Source organism: Jaculus jaculus, chromosome 1 (genome assembly GCF_020740685.1).
Source record: "Jaculus jaculus isolate mJacJac1 chromosome 1, mJacJac1.mat.Y.cur, whole genome shotgun sequence".
Taxonomy (NCBI): domain Eukaryota; kingdom Metazoa; phylum Chordata; class Mammalia; order Rodentia; family Dipodidae; genus Jaculus; species Jaculus jaculus.
In genome coordinates this window covers 291510210-291522164 of record NC_059102.1, presented here as the reverse complement: position 1 = coordinate 291522164, position 11955 = coordinate 291510210, and the positions used below count along the sequence as shown (strand labels likewise).

The window sequence follows — 11955 nt, the reverse complement described above, 5'->3', positions numbered from 1 at the left end:
TCTGCACAGGAAAGCGACATGAGAAGGAAAAGAACAGTGTACAAGGAGGCACATACAGGTACTCGAAATGGGGTCAAAAGTATCCCAGAGGAAGTGGTAACTAAGCTAGCACCTGAATCCTAATAATATTAGTTAACCTTTATTGAGCCAGATGCATTTACATGTATTACCACTACCTACTGGCTACCTTTCCTTGAAGTAGAAACAATAATTTATCTAGTTTATAACAAATACACAGTGAGGCATAAGTACTCAGGTAGTCTGCCCAAATTTAATGCAAGCAGTAAGTATCAGAGCCTACATGTAAAATGAAGTTACCTTTGGCCTTTAATCTCTGCTCCACAATGCAATGGATGCTCAAATGGTGCCCATGTGGCAAGGCCAGGGAGCAGGCTGAACAGAAAGGTCACTGAAAGGGTCATTCTTAAAGAAATAATTAGGCTCACAAGTGAGTAAGTAGTTCCAAAGGGTTATAGGCTAGAAGATGAAAACAGTTCACCATAAATTGTTTTAGGGAGTTGTGACTTTATTTCCAGAGCAGCATGAAACAGAATTTGTTTAGAGATCTGAAAGGGCAGAACTCAATGAGATTAACCCAAATGGAAGGATATTATACGAAATTTAGGAATGGACAATTTTGTACTTCAATATAGTTTATTTTCCCCATAAGACAAAATGAGTACCTGCCCTTACTCTAGATGGTAAAGTCTGGTTGCTCCTGAGCAAGAATACAGTAGGATGCTTATCAAGAAGCTTGGAGATGGAGGTGGACTTACCGGCCCCAGAAAAACTGTTCCACCTGGTTCAGAAATTTTATTCCCTTCAGAAATGGAAGTTTTCCAACCACCTGCTTCTTGGCAAAAGCCTTTACCTGGCCATCAAAAGGCCAGTGTGGTCCCTGTTCCAGCTCATACATGGGATATTCGTCTTCATAAAAGCTTTTGTTCCTGGCCAGAAGCCAAAGTTGCTAACAATGATAGAAGAGTTCTAGAAGGAAAGAGCACTTTCAGGATTCAGAATGCCATTGCAATGGGCAGTAGGGAGCCTATATTTCTTTTGTTGTTGTTGTTGTTTATTTTTATTTATTTGAAAGTGACAAACAGAGAGAGAAAGAGGCAGAGAGAAAGAGAGAGAGAGAGAGAATGGGCACACCAGGGCCTCCAGCCACTGCAAAGGAACTCCAGATGTGTGCGCCCCCTTGTGCATCTGGTTAACGTGGGTCCTGGGGAATCGAGCCTCGAACCGGGGTCCTCAGGCTTCACAGACAAGCACTTAACTGCTAAGCCATCTCTCCAGCCCAGGAGCCTATATTTCTATTATGTAAAGTTAGCAGCAAGGATAAATTTTTACTATATTAGCATTATCAAGTTAAATGTGTTCCCTCTTGTTAAAGAAAAGAAAGTTATAAGGAGCTTTATTTCCAGGTGACAAAGAAACTAGTTTTCTGAGCACAGGAGACTGAGAATGAAAGAAAAATAATCCTTCAAGGCTTCCTGATGTGGTGCTATCTCTCTGCAGACTAAGGCAAAATACAGAGACTTAAATTGTCCCCACCCCTCGGGAGCTACAGCTCTGTAACCCAGCACTACATCTGGTTTCTGAGCAAGTGAGGCTGACCCTCCTTACCCTCCACTTAGAACAGGGCTTGCGTCTGTCCTCAATTGACACCCTGTGCAGCATCAGCTGGGCTGGCCTCTTGTCACTGCTCTCTTGACATCAAAATAATGATCATCTGGCAACATTAGCTGGATCAAAGAATGGAATGCATCTGATGGAGGGCTGTTTGTCTTCCTTAGAACAACACTTCGTAGTCATAACCTCTTTGGCAGAATGGTATGGAGAGAAAAAATAGACATTCTTTGAAATGCAATGGAAACAATGACCAGACCCATAGACTGAACTTGACTGTTTGTCTGATAGACTTTTAAACTGTGGCTTCTACCGTTCCCACGCTGGGCTTGAACAGACTGGAAAATGTGAGCCAGAAACCTGAGGGGAAGATTGTCTACTCTAATAGGGAAATGAAGATGCACCATGGTTTATGTGCAGGCCCCATGTGCCAAACGGTAGAGCTTGTTGCAGGCTGTCCTGATCTCTGGCCCTAAGCAGAGCCCTCGCTTGCAGAATCTCTGGCTCCCCTGGCCTACACACACAGATCACTGGTTTTCCAGCTGGAGACTATAGAGTGCGTGTTACATGCCAGAAAGCTGAGGTCTGGAAGACCATCACATGCAGAAAGCCAGACTGAGTGTCTAAATCCCACACTGAGCTCTGACCCATCCTTTTATTATTGGTTTCACTTGTGAATTTTACCTTGGGTCACCAAAATATGGGAAAATGGAATCATTTCTTTAATTATGACTACTAAAGAAAGTAAATGTCAGGGCTGAAGAGATGGCTTAGCAGTTAAAGCGCATGCATGTGAAGCCTAAGGACCCAGGTTCAATTCTCCAGGCCCCATGTAAGCCAGATGCTCATGGTGTCATAGGAGTCTGGAGTTTGTTTGCAGTGGCTAGAAGCCCTGGCATGCCAATCTTTCTCTCTCTCTCCTTCTCTCTCTGGCTGTAATAAATAAATAAAAATAAAATCTTTAAATAAAAAAGAAAGTAAATGTCAGAATGAGTTTGGAAGTGGTAAGAGGTGTAGGTGGGGAACATAATGTCAGCTAAAGAGTAGGCCATGGAACATATAGGAGAATAAGATAAAACAAGAAGAAAGAATGATTGCTATAGGTTGAAATAGATTCCCCTACACACACACACACACACACACACACACAGATATGTTGAAATCCTAATCTTTAGTGTCTATGATATGACCTTACTTGTAAATAATGTCTTGACACACATAAGTTAAAATGTGGTCATTAGGGAGAGTTCTGATCTCATATGACCGATGTCCTTATAAGAAGAGGAAAATACTGTGTGACTAGAATGGCATTCACGGTCAATGCCAAGTGACAACAGAGGCAGAGTGCCGCAACTATAGGCAAAGAAGTGTTCACGATTGATACCACCACAGGAAGCCAGGAAGAGACAATGAGGGAGCATCCCGCAGGCTGTTAGAGGGACTGTGACCCTGTTGGCACCTTGAGTTTGCACAACAAGCCTGTAGAACTGTGAGAAAATAATTTCTTGTTTTAAGACACCCAATTGTGGCACTTTGTTACAAGAGCCTTGGGAAGATAATACGGGAGTTCTGAGGTCACCCTTCACCCTGATATAAGGTAGAACTAGGATGCTTCCCTGTCTTCTCAGAAGCTAATAGTTTAGACTTTTCTTTGTCTGTCTTAAAATATCAACAATCTCAGAGCTGGGGAGAAATGTCAGTGGATTATGCACTTGCTGTACAAGGTTGAGGGCCTAAGCTCAGATCCTCTGCACCTACATAAATGCTGGGTGGGTATAGGGGCCCTCCTGTCCCCAACACTCAGGAGGCAGAGATGGGCAATCTCCAAAGCAAACTGGCTAGCTGGACTTGCCAAATTGGCAAGTTCTGGATTCAGGTGAGAAATCCTGTCTCAAACACCGTGGAGAGTGACGGAAAAAGACCCAGCACCGACTCCTGACCTCCACACACGTGTGTGTGCATGCACACCCACATAAACATGCAGCTACACATGTCATCATGCATACACACACATAAACATTATGTATAGGGCATATATATACTTCACATGTATAATATATATCTACATAAATAAACAGTCTTGCAGTAACTCTTACTTCTCTCATTTTTTTTCAAGGTAAGGTCTCATTCTAGTCCAAGTTGACTTAGAACTCACTCCATAGCTCTAGGCTGGTCTTGAACTCAGAAATCCACCCATGTGCTAGGATTAAAGGCTTGAGCCACCACACCCAGCTACTCTTCACTTCTTTTACAGAGATCTCTGAAGCTAATGTAACTATTTCACTGCTTGGGATTTAATCTGAGCATTTAGGTGATCCCAACATGACTTTACACACTTATTTCACCTTCACAAACTCTATGGTCAAAACTGAACCTGTGCCTTCTCCTCATTGCTTTTGGAGGAGGAATACATCCATAACATGCTACACCAAAAAAAGGAGTTCTTAGGGCTGCCAACCTTACAATAGAGGTTGAGTGGTAGTATATTTCTCCTACATTTAAAAAAAAAAGATAAGTTATGTTAATTTGACTCATTTTTATCATATTTTATGTTAACTGAAAATTTAACATGAAGTTTATTAAATAGCAGAATTTTATTTACAAAAAAAAAAAAATGAACTTGTGGAAACTGGGCATGGTGGCGTATGCCATTAATTCCAGCACTTGAGAGGCAGAGGTAGGAGGATCACCATGAGTTTGAGGCCACCCTGAGATTACATAGTAAGTTCCAGGTCAGCCTGAGTGAGAGTGAAACCCTACCTTGAGAAAAAAAAAAAAAAGGAACCCGAGGGTCTACAGATATGGCTCAGCATTTAACAACTCTTGCCTGCAAAACCTGATGGTCCAGGTTCAATTCCCCAGTACCCATGTAAAGCCATATGCACAAAGATCCCACATGCATCTGGAGTTTATTTGCAATGGCAAAAAGCCCTGCTGCTAGCACTTTCTCTCTCTCCCTCTCCCTCTCCCTCCCTCTCTCTCTCTCTCTCTCTCTCTCTCTCTCTCTCTCTCTCTCCGAATAAATAAATAAAATCTTTTGTAGACTGAATCTGAGGCTGGGTGGTGCACACCTTTAATCCCAGCATTTGGGAGGTAGAGGTAGAAGGATTGCAGTGAGTTTGAGGCCAGCCTGGATCTAGAGTGAGTTCCAAGTCAGCCTGGGCTACAGTGAGACCCTACCCAGAAAAAACAAACTAAAAATGAACCTTTCTATGAAGATGGCTCAACAACTAAAGAGCACTTGCTTGTAAACCTGCAGTCCTGAGTTCAATTCCCAAGTCACCCATATAAAGCCAGATAAACAAAGTGGCACATGTGTCTGGAGTTCATTTGCAGCACTGGTCTCTGTCTCTTTTCCCTTTCTCATAAATAAATAAAAATATTTTAATATATATAATAGGGTATATTGCATTGTGTGCCATTGCCCCCATTACCTTATCCACTTTCTCACCCCAAAAGTCAAAGTAGAGAGACCCATTTCTTGTCATTTTCCTGCCTGGTGTCCTGCATAGAGCACACAGCACTCAAGCAATCCAAAGATACTGTGGCTTCCACTAAAGGATGGTTCCTATGCTTCCTCTTTCTGCCTTCTGATTTTTCTCCAACATAAGGAGTTCTTACTAAAACTGTCTTAAAATATGTCTTCATTTGGCACCTAGATGATTTCTGGTTGTATAATTCAGGGATCAAAATTATGACTCCTTGGGGCTGCAGAGATTGCTTAGTGGTTAAAGCACTTGCCTGCAAAGCCTAAGGACCAAGGTGCAGTTTCCCAATACTCATGTAATGTCAGATGCACAAGGTGGCACATGCATCTGGAGTCCATTTTGCTGTGGCTAGAGGTCCTGGTATGCCCATTTTTTTTTTCTCTATCTGCCTCTTTCTCTCTCATAAATAAATTAATATTTTTTTAATTATGACTCCTGGGGCTGGAGAGATGGCTTAGTGGTTAAGACATTCGCTTACAAAGCCAAAGGACCTCGGTTCAATTCCCCAGGATCCACATAAGCCAGATGCACAAGGTAGCACATGTGTCTGGAGTTCATTTGCAGTGGCTTCAGGCCCTGGCACACCCATTCTCTCTCTCATAAATAATTTTTTTTTTTAAAAAAATAAGATTTTAAAAGACTCCTGAGGGTTCTGAAACACACCAACAAATTTCTCAGATAAAAGATTGTTACACATCCAGCTAGAAGGCACTTGATTTTGGTAGCATCAGAATAAAGGTTTACTCATAAAACTATGTACGTGATTTTGTCTAAAAAATGATCTATTTGTATATGTACCTAGAAACTAGAAACCAGACGACGATAATTTTGAAGCCAACACATTCCTTATTAGTTGTCTATAAAAGTCTAATTCTTACTCGCATTTAGGAAATTGTCTGTATTTGGTTTCCCACCCACTACAGCCCCTCACAGTATTTCTAGCACATAAGCACACAGAGAGCTCTGGATGAAAGTACAGTGTGGAGAATGAAAAGCAGTACTACCGGGGTTTTTTTCAAATGTGAATTTTATTAGTCAGTAGCAAGGAAAACAATTCAAGGAAGAAAGTTTTTGCCTATCATTTAATCTTCACTTTGGAATAGGTAGTTAATTCATTAACAAAGCGCAAACAGATTTTTTTTTAAAGGTGAGAAGTAAATCTTTCCATTGCTATGCTTCAGTCCCCAGCTTTTCTTCCCTGGAGGCACTGATCACTACTGCCAAGCAACATTTTTACTGACTTGAGCTCACTCAGAAGCATTCTGCAAATTCCATCAGTCAAGGCACACCATTCCTATAGATAAAAGCATGCTCTGTAGAGCTTTCCGCAGTTCCTCTTCTGCCCTTGGGTGAAAATGCAACTAGCTCGTGGTGATGAATGTCATCTGGAGACCCACATCACTTCCCACCCCACCCTGTGGCAGAAACATCTGTGTCCGCAGCGCTCCTCAAAGCGCGTTTGCGTGTTGCAAGGGCGACATCCACTGGTGTCTCGCGCCACTGCACGTACCCGGCTTTCTGAGCTCCGCAGCTAAGACATGCATCACGGGAATGTTGCCCCAAGCCCAGGCGAGAAGCAGTGTACTACTAAAACACAGTGGCCAGCCCTCGCTTCTGGAATCCCAGAGAACACTCAGCCTACTTCACCCACAGCAAACACTTATTTCTCCATTTGTATCACAGCTGTTATCGAACACAGACTGTATTCCTGGCACTGATGGTCTCCCATGACGCTAGGAACAATAAGGACAAACGCAAATCTCTGCCCTCAAGTGTATTTTCAAATAGAAAAGTGGGTGGAGATTTGGGCAGATAGCTATTGAAAGTGGTGATTCACAGCAAATTCTGCCTTCATGTGTCCATATGTTTGAACTGGATACATCATGTCATATACTCTTCTTAACCATTTTGGAATACTGAAAATTTTATGTTTTCAGCAGAATTTAAGACACAGGAAAACCAAGGTGAAGAGACTTATGTGTGACTCCTCAGTAACAACTGTCTGAATGCAAGAACTCACCCCCACCCAGCTGACTCACCAGCTTGGCTCATAGATCAGGCCCGTGCTTATTGTTTGTCCAGACTTCGAAGTCTGAGTCTTACTTTGTGCTTGAAAAAGACTTCACCAACACAACTTCGCTTGAGAACTTCCATTTCTATAGACTTAAGCCCTCATAAAATTAGAGTCAAGAGTAAAATTACCAATGTATAGAAAAAGAAGGGCTGAAAGTTACCAAAACTCTCAAAGCAGTGGCTTTTTTTTAATATTTAGAGTCTCTTCACTTTCCTGCCAGCTCATGTCTCAGCAGACGGTGCATCCGTAGAGACCCTTCGTTTGTAACTCCTTGTTAGTTAACCTTCCCAGGCAAAGGAATTCTTGGCACCAATTGTATGGGTTGTGGTTTCACTACCAAACTAAATCCAGGAGGTCGGGCTTCTCAATAGGAGACTGTTGTGAAGATTTGTCCTCACAAGCTTGTAAGAGCTGGAAAAATAGTTTACTTTCTCTGTTGTCTCCTTTCTGTGTGGTTTAGCCCAAGGTCAGCAAGTCAGCCAGTTGGGAGGGAAAGATGGCTGTGAAGGAGAGCAATGACAAGTGTGGCTTCCTATGGTCACCTAGCCTCTAATCACATTGTGTCAATAATCTAGGGCAGTAGACCTATTCTGCATCATCAGGCTCAAAACACACTTGACCCAGGAATAGATACCAAGGGAAGGGTCCTGTGGGAGCTAATAATGAATGTCCAGCTGCCCCTGCCAAGACAGACCATGTGTATGACGCGCCATGCACATAGCCATCATCTAATATAAGAAAATAATGGGGCTGCTGCGTATGTTTCATGTTCTGCATTATGTGCAAAATGTCTCTTGTAAACCACTCTAACCCGGAAATATTCAGTGAAGAAAATTTAGTCCAGCTTAAATAAGTTAACACAATAAGCCCACCACACCGAGAGAGATCTTCTGCAAGGTGTGTAATTTCTTTAAGCTTTCGTCTACATTGTTCCTAGTATTGCCTGACACCATCAGTGACAGGAATATAGTTTATGTGGAGTTTTATCTGTGACAAAAATAAATGAATATATGCCAAAGGGCATGAATTGATTGCTAATGCAGCAAGATTGCCTGTGGTAGTTTGAATGGATGGCCCCCAATATATTCAGGATTTTATTAAAATTTGTAATTTAGGTCTGAGGCCACCTGGCTGGAGGAGGTATCTCTGGGAGGATCTTGGTGTTGAATTTGGAATTCCAATGTGAAGTTATACAAAGTGCTGACGGAGTTCTGCCTGGAGTCCCTGAAGTGTGCTAGTTTGTAGTGTGGTTTTGGGGTTTGGGCTTGTGGCTTTCTCTCTGCTTGAACCTGTGAAAGCAGACCAGGTTCCTCTGCCATTATGGAACTTCCCCTCTATCTCCAATAAACCCTTTCTTCTATAACCCATCTCAGTGACCTGGAGCTGTCAACTACAGCAGCCAAGGCCAACCTTGATATGTTTAATTAAATTAATATACATGTATATTAACATACACATATATATATATGATATATATATTAATTTAGCAGCCAGATAATAGCTAATACAATAGCGCTCTATTCATACACAGCAGAGGAACATCTTGTGTGCTTTAGCTTTTTTTGCTATGGTTTTTCTCAGTGAAAGTCTCTGTTAGAGAACGAGAGAAATGGAAAAGGGACATAAATGTCTAAAACGTTCAGAGAAAGTTCAAAATTCTCCAATAATCTCAGTATTCCCCTAAACTCGTCTTATCATATCATTCCTAATATCATTCCTGATATCATTCCTAAAAAGCTAATATTTTGCCTAGAACATCAGGAGATCAATGCTGAAGGCCTAGACTTCTTTTACAACTTCTAATCATTGGCAGCATGAGCATCAGTAAGCTCATGACTTCACGAGCTGGAATCCGAGGCTACGCCCTCCAATTATACATAGCATGACGCTGTATGCGTGGTGGCCACAGTAGGGCTTCCCACCCACACTACTTTGGCAAGACTGAGATGACCACAGCAAATGATCTTGGAAACGTCACAAGTTCTTTCAGGAGACACTCCTGGGCAGGGTTTCACTTAGGACAGTACTCTAACAGCCTAGGAATGTGTCTCTGGTCATGGCAATGCATTCCATCACATCCAGCCCTTTCTAAACACTCTTTGCAGAGCTGGGGGATCAGATAGCAAGTCTTATTAATTAACCAAAAGCAGCTTACTTTTTATTAAAATGTTAACCTAAGCCCAACTTTAATGCAGTTTTAGCATAAAATTAAGTGCTAGTTATGGTTTTCTGGCCTCTAAGTACTTAACTAAAATTTGAGTTCAAATTCTATGACATTGGTGATAACATCTTTCAGAGTACACAACATGACAGATCAAAATGGAAGTCAACCATTTGCAAATGTGGGACTATTTAAAATAATGAGACACCATACTTTTTAGTAATCTCATACTTCAGTGGGCCAGAGATCTATGAGAAGTGAAGGAAAAATTATATTAAATCCCATCATATACATTGAGGGCTCCAATAAGTCTGTGAATTATCATTATTTAATTAAGTTGATGCTGTAGTTGCATTTTGTATATGCTGAGTTGAAACATGCTCAACCCTATCCAACTAATTATGATTGCTTTGGAATCTGATCAAAGTATTGAGTTCATTACTTTTAGAACACACATGAGCAATTCATGCACAGTGTATGAGACTGACTAGATCAACAAGTTCTATACCATTTTGAAACCACTAGTGATGGAAGATGAAGCCCAATAAATGAAATATGTCCTTATAAACCATTACTGAATGGAAGCAAATGCTATGAAAGAGTATTACATGCATATATGAAAAGGTCATAATGAACCCATTAATTTGTATACTACTATACACTAATTAAAAAATAAAAAATACAAAGCATTGTATAGTGAGAAGTTTCATTAGAATGGATTACCAAAGACCAAAATGCTATGCATAAAAAAAAGTATTGCTGTCTTTTGGGCAATAACATTTCTGTGCTAAATGTGTATGCTTACATTACAAACAAGCATATCTGTTTTCCAGTGGAAACCATCATCAAAGGAAAATATATTGAATATATGTTGAATGATGAAATTGAAAAATATATGTTGAATAATGCTAAAGCAGTGATCAAAATACATGCCTAAAAATCTAAAATACACTAGCAATTTAGGAACTTAGACAGTAATAAAGGCCTGACAAATGGGCACCTAGTCCCAGAGAGTATCATGTGAAAGAAAAGTCCAGGAAAATGACCTTTGAGAAGAACCAGCTGTGAGAAGAGCTCTGGGAAATGGCTCAGTGGTTAAGAGCACGTGTTGGGGACTAGAAGATGGCTCAGTGGATAAAGCACCACCTCACAACTCTGAGTACCTCAGTTCAGGTCCCCCATGTAAAAGCCAAAAGCTTTAGCCTGTACACACACACACACACACACACACACACACACACACACTAAATAATTTTTTTTTAATAAATCATGCTTACTCATGAAGGCCTCTTAGAAGGGAGACCAAGTTTGACTCTCAAAAACCTGGTAAAAAACTAGGTTTGGGGCTGGAGAGATGGCTAAGTAGGCAGAGCACTTGCCTACAAAGTCAAAGGACACAGGTTTGATACCCAATACTGATGTAAAGCCAGACGCACATGGTTGTACATGCGTCTGGAGTTTGCAGTGGCTAGAGGCCCTAGCACACTTATTTTCTCTCTCTCTCTCCCTCTGTCTCAAATAAATAAATAAATAAAAACTATTTTTTTATTTTTATTTATTTTATTTTATCTTATTTTTGGTTTTGTTTTTCCAGGTATTGCTTCACTGTAACCCAGGCTGACCTGGAATTCACTATGTAGTCTCACGGTGGCCTTGAACCCACAGCAATCCTTCTACCTCTGCCTCCCAAGTACTGGGATTACAGTCATGTGTCACCACACCTGGCAAATAATTAATTTTTCTTTAAAAAAGCTAGGTGTGTACATACAAATTCCAGTGGGTGAGGGGGGAGAATGGCTGGGGCTTGATGAAAGAGAGCAAGACCCCATCTAGAGAAATATGCAGAAGAGCAATAAACAAAAGATACCAGTGTTCTCCTCTGGGCTCTGCACACATGTGCCCAGGGCAGACATAGCTTCACACACATGCATGTGCCTCATATCATATACACAAGTACACACATATGCACAAAGGATAAAAGAGTTAGCTGGGCATAGCATCACACGCCTTTCATCTCAGTGCTCAGGAGGCAGAGGTAGGAGGATCACCCAGATTTCAGGGCCACTATGAGACTCCATAATGAATTCTAAGTCAGCCTGGACCAGAGTGAAAAGAAAAAAGAAAAAGAAAAAATAGATAATACATGTGTGTATGGGGAGATGATCTTATGCATTCGCTAGAAAAAGAGGCCAGGCGTGGTGCACGCCTTCCATCCCAGCACTCCGGAGGCAAAGGGCGGAGTTTTGTCATGAGTTCGAGGCCACCATGAGACTACATAGTGAATTCAAGGTCAGCCTGGGCTAGAGCGAAACCCTACCTCAAAAAAACAAAAAGAGGGCCTGGAGAGATAGCTTAGTGGTTAAGGCATTTGCCTGCAAAGCCAAAGGACTTTGGTTCAATTCCCCTGTAACTACATAAGTCAGATGCACAAGAGTGCACAAGCATCTGGAGTTAGTTTGCAGTGGCTGGAGGCCCTGGTACGCCCATTCTCCTTTCTTGCCCTCCCTCTCTCTCCCTCCCTCTGTGTGTGTGTGTGTGTGTGTGTGTGTATGTGTGTGTGTGTGTGTGTGTGCCTCTCTTTCTCTCCCTCCCTCTCTCTCAAA

General features: G+C 41.5%; 1 pseudogene; it reads left to right on the top strand.

The window, feature by feature from the left end:
- Positions 1-3999: 3999 nt before the first annotated feature.
- On the top strand, positions 4000-4129 carry LOC123457964 (annotated as a pseudogene).
- Positions 4130-11955: the final 7826 nt, after the last annotated feature.